We start from the raw sequence: 14,600 nt of genomic DNA, 5'->3' as shown, positions 1-14,600 counted from the left end.
CCTCACATACAGTTCCTTAGTGTAGGTAAGGCGCCAGGACCGGATGGTATTCCGAACCTGGCCATCAAAGCGGCCATTGCTGAGGCTTCCGAGATATTCAGAACTGTTATGCAGAGATTCCTGGACGAAGGAGTCTTCCCTAAAGCATGAAAAAGGCAGAGCTTGGTCCTATTGCCAAAGGCGGGAAAACCACCGGGGGATCCGTCGGCATATAGACCAATATGCCTGCTTGATAAGGCGGGGAAGGTGCTCGAAAAGATTATCCTCAACAGGTTGTTGATACGCACGAAGGATGTGGATGGTTTATCGAGTAACCAGTTTGGCTTCCAAAAGAGTGAGTCGACCGTAGACGATATCTTGTCGGTTACCAAATCCGCGGAGGTAGCTATCCAGCGTAAGAGGAGGGGAGTTCGCTATTGTGCAGTAGTGACTCTCGACGAGAGGAATGCATTCAATAGTGCCAGTTGGGCAGCTATTGCAGATGCGCTCCTGCGTCTTGGAATTCCCGACTACCTATCCAAGATTCTCGGAAGCTACTTTCAGAATCGAGTACTGGTATACGACACGGAGGCGGGGCGGGAGTGCGTTGACATAACCTCAGGGGCTCCGCAAAGTTCCATACTGGGTCCGGTGTTATGGAACGTCATAAATGACGGTGTCTTGAGGTTGAAGTTCCTGGTGGGCGTGGTAATCGTCGGCTTCGCTTCTATCAAAAGTTGTTTTTTGGAGTAGTCTTATAGCCTTTCGGTACAACTTTGTTGTACGAGAAAGGCAAAACGTCCTCTTAGAAACATCGTGGTTATCATAATATGACCACTGTCTTTGTGGAGTGGATAGATAAATCATCATCAGCATGCCAACTGTGTTGATGAAGCAGACATTCTATCTGTTCTCTATTCGAGAACCAAAATACTTGCCTTTTCTAAAACAATTCTTCACTTTCGCACAACTGTTTTGTGATAGACTATAAAGAATGGTTAGGATTTGAGTATTTTGCCTTTCATAAGACTTGGAAGAAAGCGGAGACGAGTCAGACTAGGGCTGAAAGTCTCCTCAACAAAGATACAAGAAAAAAAAACTTGGAAGAACTTAAATATATTCAGCTCATAAAAGAGACAAATTCCTCTTATTTCCTACTTTTCTAAAAAATCTATATTTCGAAAACTTCCAATGATGGTTTTGAATGGCTTATTGAATTATTTACTATGTCTATCTACAAGTGTAGTTTTGCATGTTACATCGAGAAATATCTGAAACAAAAACTGGAGACCATGCAGGAGATGGACAAAATAAGTAGGATAGGCAAATTTTGGGTAAAAATAGATATGTTGTAACTATCTTAGTTATCATCCGATTTTGACAATTCAGGTATGCCTGAACTAGAAAATTAATGCAGTTCGACGGTATGTCCATGGAACCGACTATGGTCATCGGATTCCGGGTTTTTCGGAGGTAGGTTCAATACCGTAAATTTGAGGTGGATATTAGGAGAAGTTGTGGATAAAAATTTAATAATATTAGTAACCACAGATTTGCAATCGGACCAGAGTCAAGTGAGATATTGCCATTTCTTTATAATCGGTTCCGATCGATACTGATCAAAGGGGTCAGGCCACAACTTCATTTGAATCTCGCCTTTTGATAGATCGTCCACTATGATTTTATTCCAGAAGGCTTCTAATATGTCAAGAATGAAAAACCAATTGAATAAACGGATCCTGGAGTCGCTGGGATGCCCCCGGGGAACCTGTGAATGTTGACATTTAAGTTTTAGCACCACAACCAGTCATTCGACGGCTTTTTTATGGTTTTCGATCAGAAATCGAAGTATAAATATAAAATGGTCAATTGACGGCTCTGACGGCTTCTAGGACCTACAGATTGGCCCCAGGGAACCTGTGGAAGGAGACATTTTATTTTTAGCACCAAAACCAGTTATTCGACGGCACTTTTTTCATGGTTTCTGATCAGGAAGTGAAGTATGAATATAAAATGGTTTATTGACGGCTCTGACCGCTTCCGGGACCTATGGATTGGCCCCGGGGAGCCTGTGGAAGGGGACATTTTAGTTTTAGCACTAAAACCAGTCATTCGAAGGCTCTTCTTTCATGGATTTCGATCAGGAAACGAAGTATGAATAAAAAAGGACCATTGCACAATGGTTCGAGAGCAGCCAAAACCTCAAAAATCGAAATTCGTGTTTCCGTCGGAATTATATTTTTCTCATTTTATAGAATACTTACGTGATTCAAATTTAAAATTTGAAGTAGTTTTGTTGAGTTTTGACTTTGTTACATCATTTTGAATTCAACATGAATGCTGATTTTCGAATGAAAACGCTGTTTGACAACGCGTTTAGATCAGTATCGCACGGCTTCAATTACATCGCTAACCTCAATATTATTTCAAGACTGCATTGTCAGGGTCTTAAATAATATGTCTATGTCAAATATAGGTGACAGAACTCAACTTAAGTTAACTTCAAATCCAAAATTAATTAAAATACTCACATTTTTCAGATTGAAGTTCTCCAAAAGTATAGGCGCCGATGAGTGCCCGCAATGATTCTATGCTCATTACAAAGCTTAAAGCAATAGCTTTCTATTAATCACTATTTTGTTTTGCGAAAAGTTGCGATAAGCTGTTTTTAACGGTTTAGTTCGAAATGTACATAGTATTTTGGTCTATTTCTAACTAAAACCTTAAAATGCGCATTTTTGTTCACAAGAACCTTAAAAATGCCTATTTTTTAATTATTTGATTGAAGTTGAAACGTTTGATATAATTATATAACATTTAAAACATGTGTAATGAAATCGAAAATTCAATGACGGAATCATTTGTATACTTTTATTTGAATATTTTTATTGCTGTAAATGAAATTATTGAGTAGTTTTCTTCATAAACGGCTAGAAGATACAACAGATAAAATTTCTTACTTCCAAAACTTTCTCCTGACATCCGCGAATCTACGAATTTTAGATTTATTTCAAATGAATTTTATTGTCTGGATTTTGTTTATGTCTAATAATCCGAATTACGTAATCATGCTGAAAACTTTTCTAAAGCAGAAAATGAAATGAAAATTCTTAGTATTTTTTAGCAAGTTGGCATTGTTCAATACTTTGCCATTAAAGTGATTCTACATATCAAGAGTTTCAAGTTTAAATGTTTGAGCTGTAACACACTCTTCTTGGCAGCAATAGAGAATGTTTACACTGAGCAATAGAGAATGTTGGTACTGAGATTTGAACTGAAAAGCTGAACTGTCTCATATTTGTGAATTATTCTGCTAGTGCTCATAATTATAGAAAAGACAGATACCTTGAAATGAGCAAAAAAAAGCCTGCTTCGAATCAAGATTATAAAGAATACAAATGTAAGTATACAGTTGCAAAAAAAGTTGTTCGTTTGTCATTCAAATTAATTGATTCAATTCAAATCCAACATTTTGTCAAAAATATTCCATAATTGAGGATGTTCCGAATAAAATTATTTGTTTTGTCTTAGCACAGCATAAAATTATTTGTTTTGTCTTGTCTTGGCACAGTATTAAACAAATAAGTCTTTTGATAAGAAAATTATTAATAGCTTTTTTGTGGAATATCTTCACATGTCATAAAACGAGTTAGTACCGCTTAGTACTATCCCATTTAATTCCACCACTTGAGTCAAGTGAGAGACACTGAAGACGGCCTTACTGTTAAAGTCGAAATACAGTTCTGTAAAGTAACAATCAAGTGGGGGAATTAAATGGAATAGTACTAACTAGTTTTATAGCAAGTGAGATAGTCTTTGTTGCGAAACGATCTGTTTTCTAAAGGCGAATTTAGCAGTAAAATGAAAGTATTTACTACCCCGGGGATGCCAAAAACACGGCTATATATTGCCAAAGTAGAGCTCCAACACCCATCTTTAACCCTTATGCGGCCGACGGGGTACCCGTGTTCCTTTTTCAAATTCAAGTGGTGATATTTCAATGATTTTTGAAAGCTGAAAGCTGAAACTCGGTGACATCTAAGAACTCCATAAAATGTAGCATCTGTGAGAAAATCACGTTGATACAGTGAGGAGGGACGTGGGGAGGGGCATCTGATTTTTTTTACCACGTGGATGGCCGACAGGGTACCCGTGTTCCCATAAATTGATATTTTCATAACTTTAACAATTTTCAACCGATTTAGATAATTTTGATAGTTTTGGAAACAGAAACTCATATACTTTTTGCCCATTGTCAAGGTTTACAGTTTTTGTCCATGGTTATACAAGAAATCTTTGAAGTAAGGCTTAAGAGTCTACACACGTAACCGAAGGACTATCAACCAGTTTCAAATATATTACATGCTCATTGCGCTTCTTAGAATACTCGGTGTCACAGTATATATTCTGGGTCTCCAAAAACCCCTGGAGTAAGGCCTAAGTCATCCTAAAAATCCCTGGAATAAGAACTTATGGTCTGCTAACGTAACCAAAGGTCTATCGTGTAAAATCAAAAACGGTACATGCTCTTTATGGTGCTTAGCATATAATGCTTTCACAGTATATATTCCGGGTCATCCAATGACCTTTTCTAAAAAAAAATGATTCCAGGTAGTCTACGAACTCCATACAGTCAAGGTCTTCGGATCAATCTCCGTAATGGAGGCAGCTAACGAAGAATAAACAAGTTGCGTGACCCCTTCTTGGTATATGTTTGTATTCTAAGTAGTTCTTGTTGTTGTCGTGGGCTCCAGGTAGTCTACGAACTCCATAGAGTCAAGATCTGTGGATCAACCTCAGTAAAGGAGGCAGTTATTGAAGAATAAACAAGTTGTGTGACCCCTTCTTGGTATTTGTTTGTATTCCAAGTAATTCTTGTTGTTGTCGTTGGTTCCAGGTAGTCTACAAACTCCATAAATTCAAGGTCGGTGGATCAACCTCCGTAATGGAGGCAGTAAATGAAGAATAACCAAGTTGTGTAACCCCTTCTTGATATATATCTGATTTTCATGTAGTTCTTGTTGTTGCCGTGAGTTCCAGGTAGTCTACAAACTCCATACAGTCAAGGTCTTTGGATCAATCTCCGTAATGGAGGCAGTTATCGGAGAATAAACAAGTTGCATGACCCCTTATTGGTATATGTTTGTATTCCAAGTAGTTCCTGTTGTTGTCGCGAGTTCCAGGTAGTCTACGAATTCCACACAGTCAAGGTCTTCGAATCAATCTCCGTAATGGAGGCAGTTATCGAAGAATAAACAAGTAGTGTGACCCCTTCTTGGCATATGTTTGTATTACAAGTTGTTCTGGTTGTTGTCGTGGGCTCTAGGTAGTCTACAAACTCCAAACAGTCAAGATCTACGTAGTCTACGAAATCCATACAGTCAAGATCTTCGGATCTATCTCCGTAATGGAGGCAGTTATCGAATAATAAACAAGTTGCGTGACCTTTTCTTGGTATATTACCAAGTGTGTATTACAAGTAGTTTTTGTTATTGTCGAGGACTCCAGGTAGTCTACGAACTCCATAGAGTCAAAGTATGGGGTTCGACCTTGGTAACGGAGGCAGTTATTGAAGAATAAACAAGTTGTATGACCCCTTCTTGGTATTTGTTTGTATTCTGAGTAGTTCTTGTTGACATTGGTTCCAGGTAGTCTACGAACTCCATAGAGTCAAGGTCTGTGGATCAATCTTCGTAATGGAGGCAGCTTTTGAATAATAAATAAGTTGTGTGACCTCTTCTTGGTATATGTTTGTATTCCATGTAGTTCTTGTTGTTGTCGTGAGTTCCATGTAGTCTACGAACTCCATACAGTCAAGATCTTCGGATCAATCTCCGTAATGGAGGCAGTTATCGAAGAATAAACAAGTAGCGTGACCCCTTCTTGGTATATGTTTGTATTCCAAGTAGTACTTGTTGATGTCGTGGGCCCCAGGTAGTCTACGAACTCCATAGAGTCATGGTCGGTGGATCAACCTCCGTAACGGATGCAGTTATTGAAGAACAACTGGGAGGGGCGGAAGGTAGCGGTTTTCCTCCAATACCTTTTCCGAACTTAATCTATCACATGTTGTGCATATGCATAATCGAGTTTCAGACATAGTAATTAATTTACACTCCGGGTGGCTCAATACCCGGAACATAGGCAATTAACTTTGAATGTACTGAACTCGAAAGGCGATCTCTCTTCGCTTATGTGGTCGGGTTGGGATCTGACGACCAACTGGCACAATCTCACACAACCATACTTCATCGAGCGCCCTTGGTGATGAAGCAAGTGTGTAGGAGCCAGATAATACTAAATACTCATCCTACTTGGTTGGCATTGTACAAAAACATATATGAGAGAGTTAGTTCTGAGAATGTATTGCGAGAGTTCGGCTACATGCCCGGTGCTGTGAATTTGGTTTCATCAGTACCCGCTAAGCTGCGGAGGACGACGGAGGTCCTTCGTAGCTTAGTAGGGAAAACACCTGTCTAGCGTACTGGTTTCGTGGGATCAAACCCCACCGAAGTTCTGTAGATCAATCTCCGTAATGGAGGCAGTTTTCGAAGAATAAACAAGTTTTGTGACCCCATCTTGGTATATGTTTGTATTCCAATTAGTTCTTGTTGTTGTCTTGAGCTCCAGGTAGTCTATGAAATAGAATCAAGGTCGATGGATCAACCTCCTTAATGGAGGCAGTTATTTGAAAATAAACAAGTAGTGAGACCCCTTCTTGGTATATGTTTGTATTTTAAGTAGTTATTTTCATTGTTGTGGGCTCCGTAATGAAGGCAAGGCAAAATACGTGAATGGAATCCGTATTTTTTTGTCGAAGAGACTTACAAACTTATTAACAGATACTCATAAATGATTCATAATAAGCTACAGGCAGTGAAAGTTATTTCATGAAAATCTTTATTGTTTGCGGCAAATTGGGTCGAAAACGTGATAAAATCGGGTTATGCAGAGGTAGACAAAATCTAGGAGTGACAAAATCAGGTCAACCTCATCTGAGTGAATGTACGCATTCCTAGTACAATTGCCAGTTGATAACTGCAAAATGTTTACTTTTCAGTTACCGAATGCCGTTCGATAACTCCAACGCACTCTAGACGTCAAACGGTTGTCAATCGACGTCAGATGCAATAAAAGTGCATCTAAATGTGCAGCGCAATGCAGCTGCCATTGAGTCTGACATCGGAAGTTTAGCGGTCCGATAACTTTAAAACTGTTGCAACTATCGAATTGCAGTTAAAAAGCATTGCAGTTAAATGACTTGCAGTTATCGAACGTCTGCTGTAGTTTTTGTTTTTGCCATGGTACTAGGTAGTCTATGAACTCCATATAGGAATGATCTGCAGATCAACCCACGAACGGAAGGCTATTGGTATATGTTTGCATTTTAAGTAGTTCAAGTTGTTGTCATTAGCTCTGGGCAGTTATTGAAGAATATACAAGATGTGTAACCTCATCTTGATATATTAACATTCCAAGTAGTTATTGTTGTCTTGTTGTTGTTGGTTCCAGGTAGTATACAAACTTCATTCATATCACTAATATGAAGTTGTCTATTCTTTGGAAATGCAAAATGTAAAGAAATTGGAACGATACAACTTCACGTCGAGAACGTGAGGGAAAAACGGGCTAATATCGCAAAGATCATGTACCATATTAAAATTAAATTAAGGACACTTCTAACGGAATCCAAGTTTCAAAGTGCTTGCGTTTTCGGGGGCACACCAATCGATACGGAGGCGGCGCACATCTGTCACTTTTGTTGATTTAGCTTTGCTGCGTGAAATAATAATAATGACAATTGTGCGTTGCTTCCGTGGTGTGCCCCCGAAAACGCGATTTGAAACTTGGATTCCGTAAGGAGTGACCTTAAAGACCCTCTAGATATTAGTGTAAGCCTAGAAGTCTTACTCCATAAATTTCTAGGATGACCATTAGCATATGCCATGAACGCATTTTATTCATGGGCCCCAAAGACATGTACCAAATTTAAGACAGGCTGATATATCTCTGGTGTAGATCCTAATACCTTACTTCAGGGTTTTCTTGGATGACCATGAACATTTGAAATGGGTGCATTCTATTCTACGTACCACAAAGGGCATGTATGTATAACTATTCAAATAGGCCGAAAAACTCTGGTTACGCGTGAAGTTCTTGAGGATTGTTCAAGTGTTCTCTTGGATACCCATGAACATATGCAATGAAAGCGGTATACACCCAGGTTTTTTCACACGGTTTGGTTTTAGTCGTTTAAGATCTTCGTCGTCAATGAAACAATGAGTTGACCCCACCAAAAAATTCACAAAAAATCAAAGAAAATTCAGGGGGTATTTAAAAAGTTGTGTAACTTTGGGTTTACTGAGAAATTGATGAATTCCAACCGTGTAAAAAAAAACCTGGGTGTATTCTATGTACCACAAAGGGCATATGCCACTTTTGAAACAATCCGAAAGTTATCTGATTACGTGTGAAGATCGTGAGACCTATTCTAGCATTTTCTTGGAAGACCATAAACATATGCAATGGACGTATTCTATTCTATGTACCACCTATTCCAGGGTTTTCTTGGATGACCATAAACCTATGCAATGGACGCAATCTATTATATGTACCACAAAGAGTATGTAACACTTTTGAAAAACTCTGAAAGATCTTTGGTTACGCGTGTAGATCTTAAGGCCTTTTCCAGGTTTTCTTGGATGACCATGAACATATGCAATAAAGGCGTTCTATTCTATGTACCACAAAGGGCATGTACCAGTTTTGAAACAATCTAAAAGATCTCTGGTTACGCTTGTAGATCTTAAGGCCTTTTCCAGGTTTTTTTTGGATGACCATAAACATATGCAATGAAAGCGCTCTTTTCTATGTACCACAAAGGGCATGCACCACTTGTGAAACAATCTAAAAGATCTCTGGTTACGCGTGTAGACCTGAAGGCCTTTTCCAGGGTTTTCTTGGATGACCATGAACATATGCAATGAAGGCGCCAGAGGACTTATCTGAGAGATTTCTTCGATAGCGCAGAACATATGTAGTGATCACATTTGATTTCAAGATGCGCAAAGAGCATGTACCACTTTTGAGACAAGTCCATAGACCCATGGTTACGAGTGTAGACCTTAAGGCCTTACTCCAGAGATTTCTTGGATGACTCGGAACATATACTGTGAACGCATTCTATGCTAAGTACCACAAAGAGCATGTACCGTATTTGAATTTGCATAATAGGCCTTTGGTTACGCGAGTAGATCTTTAGGCTTTACTCCAAAGATTTCTCGGATGACTAAGACCTCATTTCAGGGATTTTTGCATTACCCGAAGCATATACTGTGAACACCTTCAATTCTAAGAAGCGCAAAGAGCTTGTAGCATATTTGAAACTGGTTGAATGGCCTTTGGTTACGCGTGTAGACTCTTAGCCCTTACTTTAAAGATTTCTTGTATAACCATGGGCATAAGCTGTAAACCTTGACAATAGGAAAAAAGTATATGAGTTTCTGTTTCCAAAACTGTCAAAATCATCCAAATCGGTTGAAAATTGTTGAAGTTATGAGAATATCAATTTATGGGAACACGGGTACCCTGTCGGCCATCCACGTGTGTTTTTTGTTGGCTGCATAAGGGTTAAGTCTGTATGTGATAAAGACCATCAAAAAACCACAATACAAACATAAAACCTATTTTTAGGGACATTTTGAGGTTTTGGCCAACCTTTGTTCTGGAGCGAACCACTGTGCATTGATGGCTCTCACCGCTTCTAGGACCTACTGATTGCCCCCGAAGAACCTGTGAATGAGGACATTTTAGTTTTAGCACCAAAACCAGAACTTCGATCTTTCCTTTGTCTTGATTTTAGATCAGGAAACGAAGTTTGAATATAAAATGGTCCATTGACGGCTCTGACTGCTTCCAGGCCCCACGGGTTGCCCCTGGGGAATCTGTGAAAGGGGACATTTTAGTTTAAGCATCATAACCAGTCATTCGTCGGATCTTTTTTCGCGGTTTCGATTAAAAAGCGAAAATGGACCATTGATGACTCTGACCGCTTTCTGAGGATTGGCCCAGGGAACTTGTGGAAGGGTAAATTTTAGTTTTAGCACACCGGAGACGAGCCTGCCTCGGGCTGAAAGTCTTCCTAATAAAGACGATAATAATAATAATAAGTTTTAGCACCAAAATCAGTCATACGACGGCACTTTTTTCATGGTTTTCGATCAGGAAGCGATGTATGAATATAAAATGGTCCATTGACGGCTCTGACCGCTTCCAGGACATACGGATTGCCCCTGAAGAACCTGTGGAAGGGGACATTTTAGTTATAGCACCAAAACCAGTCAATCCACTGCTCTTTTTCCATGGTTTTGGATCAGGAAGCGAAGTATGCAGTAGGCAGTAATGAAACTGAAAAAAAATGAATCGGGTAATATTTTTAAAATGATCCTGGCATTTCATATCTATACCTCGTTTCCTGATCGAAAAGGATTATTTTCACAGATAACCCCTGGGAAATCAGTAATTCCTGAGAGCAGTCAGAGCCGTCAATGGTCCATTCTAGATTGCTTTGAGAATAGGTCGTATGTACAAAAGAGAGACTCTATTTGTTCACGCTCTCTTTCGCTAATAGATCGGCAAGTTTAGCATTTTCTGCAACATTTTCACTTTAGCACGCTAGACAAAGCTATTGTCTTTAGATATCTGCCAAAAAATCCAACGTAAATTTGTGCATAGCTTTGCAATGATCGAAAGAGAATGGAACCGAAGAGAGGCTCTCTTTTGCACATACGACCTATTCTCAAAGCACTCTAGCATTGTATATTCATACTTCACTTCCTGATCGAAAACCGTAAAAAAGAGCCGTCGAATTACTGGTTTTGATGCTAAAACTAAAATGTGCCTTTCCACAGGTTCCCTGGGGTAAATCTGTAGGTCCTGGAAGCCGTCAGAGCCGTCAATTGACCATTTTATATTTATACTTCGATTTCTGATCGAAAACCATAAAAAAGCCGTCGAATGACTGGTTTTGGTGCTAAAACTTAAATGTCCCCATTCACAGGTTCCCCGGGGGCACCCCAGCGACTCCAGGATCCGTTTATTCAATTGGTTTTTCATTCTTGAAACATAAGAAGCCTTCTGGAATAAAATCATAGTGGACTATCTATCAAAAGGCGAGATTCAAATGAAGTTGTGGCCTGACCCCTCTGATCAGTATCGATCGGAACCTTTTACTTACTTACTTATGGATCCTGTACACCTCCGGTGGTGCAAAGGGCCGACTTGAAAGATCTCCATTCTGAGCGTTGCCCGGCTATCGCTTTAACCTGTTGCCAGGTTAGATTTCGGTCGACTTCTTTTATTTCTTTATTGAGGCTTCGCCGCCATGAGCCTCTGGGTCTGCCTCTGCTGTGATGTCCCGCTGGGTTCCAGTCTAATGCTTGTTTACAGATTTCGTTTCCGCCCCTTCGTAGAGTGTGGCCGACCCAGCCCCACTTCCGATCCCGAATTTCTGTTGCTATCGGCCTCTGGTGACAACGACGATGGAGCTCGTTGTTTGAGATCCAGTTGTGAGGCCACCAGGCCCGAATTGTATACCGCTGGCATCTGTTAAGGTCACTCCTGACAGAATCCAAGTTTCAAAGTGCTCGCGTTTTCGGGGGCACACCACTCGATACGGAAGCAACGCAAAACTGTCATTTTGATTTTTTCACGCATGCTGCGACGCAGCAAAGCTGAATCAACAAAAATGATAGTTGTCCGCCGCCTCCGTATCGAGTGGTGTGCCCCCGAAAACGCGAGCACTTTGAAACTTGGATTCTGTCAGGAGTGACCTTAATGAACACCTGCAGCCGTTGAGTGTTCTCCACTGATACACACCATGTTTCGCTAGCGTATAACAGCACAGATTTCACGTTAGAGTTGAAAATTCGTATTTTGGTGCGTTCACTTATCTGCCTGTTTTTTCAGATATTTCTTGAACTCGCAAAGGCAGCCCTTGCTTTCTTGATCCGTGCGTCTATGTCGATCGGAACCGATTATGTATATCGATCCGAAACTAGTCAACAGTGTTTTACTCCCTTCAACCATTCTCAGTGTACTTGAAAGATTTTTCTTCGCTGAATTCAGTCATGTATTCAGATTTTTTTGTAACACGTCCAGTTTTTGAGAAAAACGTGTTTAAATTCACAGAACTACGTATTCTTATGGGAATTTGGTTTCTCTGTTCTGTAAAGCTGGTTTTCGGTTTATAACTTTGAGAAAGAGGTTTGAATTATAGAGAAGAAATAGTTCAAGATCTAAGTAAGTTAATGAATCTTATTTGACACGTTCATTTGTTCTGAAAAACGGAATTTATTTCACAAAAGTACGTATTTTCAAACAAATTTGGTTTCTCTCCTCTGCAAAGCTGAATTTCGGCTCCTCACTTTTAGAATAAAGTTTGAATTTGGTGAAATAAGTCTTGTAGAATGCATGTGGGTTGTTGGATTTCATTTGACACGTTAAATTGTTATGAAAAACGGAATTAAATTCACAAAAGTACGTATTTTCATAGAAATTGGGTTCTCTCCTCTGCAAAGCTGAATTTCGGCTCCTAACTTTTAGAATAAAGTTTGAATTTGGTGAAATGAGTCTTGTAGAATGCATGTGGGTTGTTGGATTTAATTTGACACGTTAAATTGTCGTGAAAAACGGAATTTAATTAACAAAAGTACGTATTTTCATAGAAATTCGGCTTCTCTGTTTTGTGAAGCCAAACAAATCCGTTTTTCACAACAAATGTCATCCAACCAACCATATGCATTCGGCAAGGCCTATTCTACTACAAGGCCTACAAACTTTATACCCAAAAAGAGGAGCCGAAATTCAGCTTTGCAGAGCACAGAATCCAAATTTCATTGAAAATACGTATATTTGTGAATTAAATTCCGTTTTTCACAACAAAATAAAATCCAACAACCCACATGCATTCTACAAGGCCCATTCTACAAAATTCAAACTTAATTCTGAAAGTGAGGAACCGAAATTCAGCTTTGCAAAGCACAGAATCCAAATTTCATTGGAAATGCGTACTTTTGTGAATGAAATTCCCTTTTTCACAACAAATGTACGTGCCAATTAAAATCCAACAACCCACATACATTCTACAAGACCCAATCTACAACATTCAAACTTTATTCTAAAAGTGAGGAGTCGAAATTCAGCTTTGCAGAGAAGAGAAACCAAATTTCTATGAAAAGACGTACTTTTGTGAATGAAATTCTGTTTTTCACAACAAATGTACGTGCCAAATGAAATCCAGCAACCCACATGCATTCTACAAGGCCCATTCTACAAAATTTAAACTTAATTCTTAAAATGAGGAGCCGAAATTCAGCTTTGCAAAGAACAGAATCCAAATTTCATTGGAAATACGTACTTTTGTGAATGAAAGTCCGTTTTCACAACAAATGTACGTGCCAAATGAAATCCAACAACCCACATGCATTCTACAAGGCGCATTCTACAAAATTCAAACTTTATTCTAAAAGTGAGGAGCCAAAATTCAGCTTTGCAGAGGAATGAAACTAAATTTCTATGAAAATACGTACTGTCGTGAATTAAAATGCGTTTTTCTCAAAAACTAGACGTGTTACAGAAAATCTGAATACGTACCTGAATTCAGCGTAAAAAAATCTATTGAGTACATTAAAAATGGTTGAAGGGAGCGAAAAAAAGTTCAATTTTGAATATATATATATAATATATATATATATATATATATATATATATATATATATATATATATATATATATATATATATATATATAATATATATAATAAACAGCGCGTAAAACTTGAGATGCGGAAATTTACGCTATTGTAAGCTGGAATGGTCCTCTTCCTAACAAGTTTGCTTACAACTTGCGTGCAATATTGACGATTCACGTCAAATATTGTATACTTTCAGGCTATATCCTGTGTGGAATTAAGCTAATAATGGCGTTCCATTTATGTGCATGATTATCAGCGTAAATTTCAGGGGAATTTTCTATCTGTGTTGGATAGTGTTATAAGGAAATTTAGCATTTTCCAAACTTGCGGGGGACTTGATCATCTCCCTATAAGAGGAATTTGTCTCTTTTATGAGCTGAATAGATTTAAGTTCTTCCAAGTTTTTTTTGTATCTTTGTGGAGGAGGCTTTCACCATAGTCTGACTCGTCTCCGCTTTCTTGCAAGTCTTATGAAAGGCAAAATACTCAAATCCTAACCATTCTTTATAGTCTATCACAAAACAGTTGTGCGAAAGTGAAGAATTGTTTTAGAAAAGGCAAGTATTTTGGTTCTCGAATAGAGAGCAGATAGAATCTGCTTCATCAACAAAGTTGGCATGCTGATGATGATTTATCTGCAAACAATCCACTCCACTGAAAGACAGTAGTAATATTATAACCATGATGTTTCTAAGACGACGTCTTTAATATAAATTAAATATATTTTTATTTTTATTTTTAAATTTAATATCCTAAATTGAAAATTGGCCGCATTGCCAATGCATTAACCAATGCATTAAATTCATTGGTCAATATTGCTGAGTTCCTATTTTGGGACAAAAAAGTCTGTGATGCATCGAGGTCGGTA

The sequence above is a fragment of the Armigeres subalbatus genome, chromosome 3 (assembly GCF_024139115.2).
Source record: "Armigeres subalbatus isolate Guangzhou_Male chromosome 3, GZ_Asu_2, whole genome shotgun sequence".
NCBI classification, from domain to species: Eukaryota; Metazoa; Arthropoda; class Insecta; order Diptera; family Culicidae; genus Armigeres; species Armigeres subalbatus.
This window is presented reverse-complemented; position numbering follows the sequence as displayed.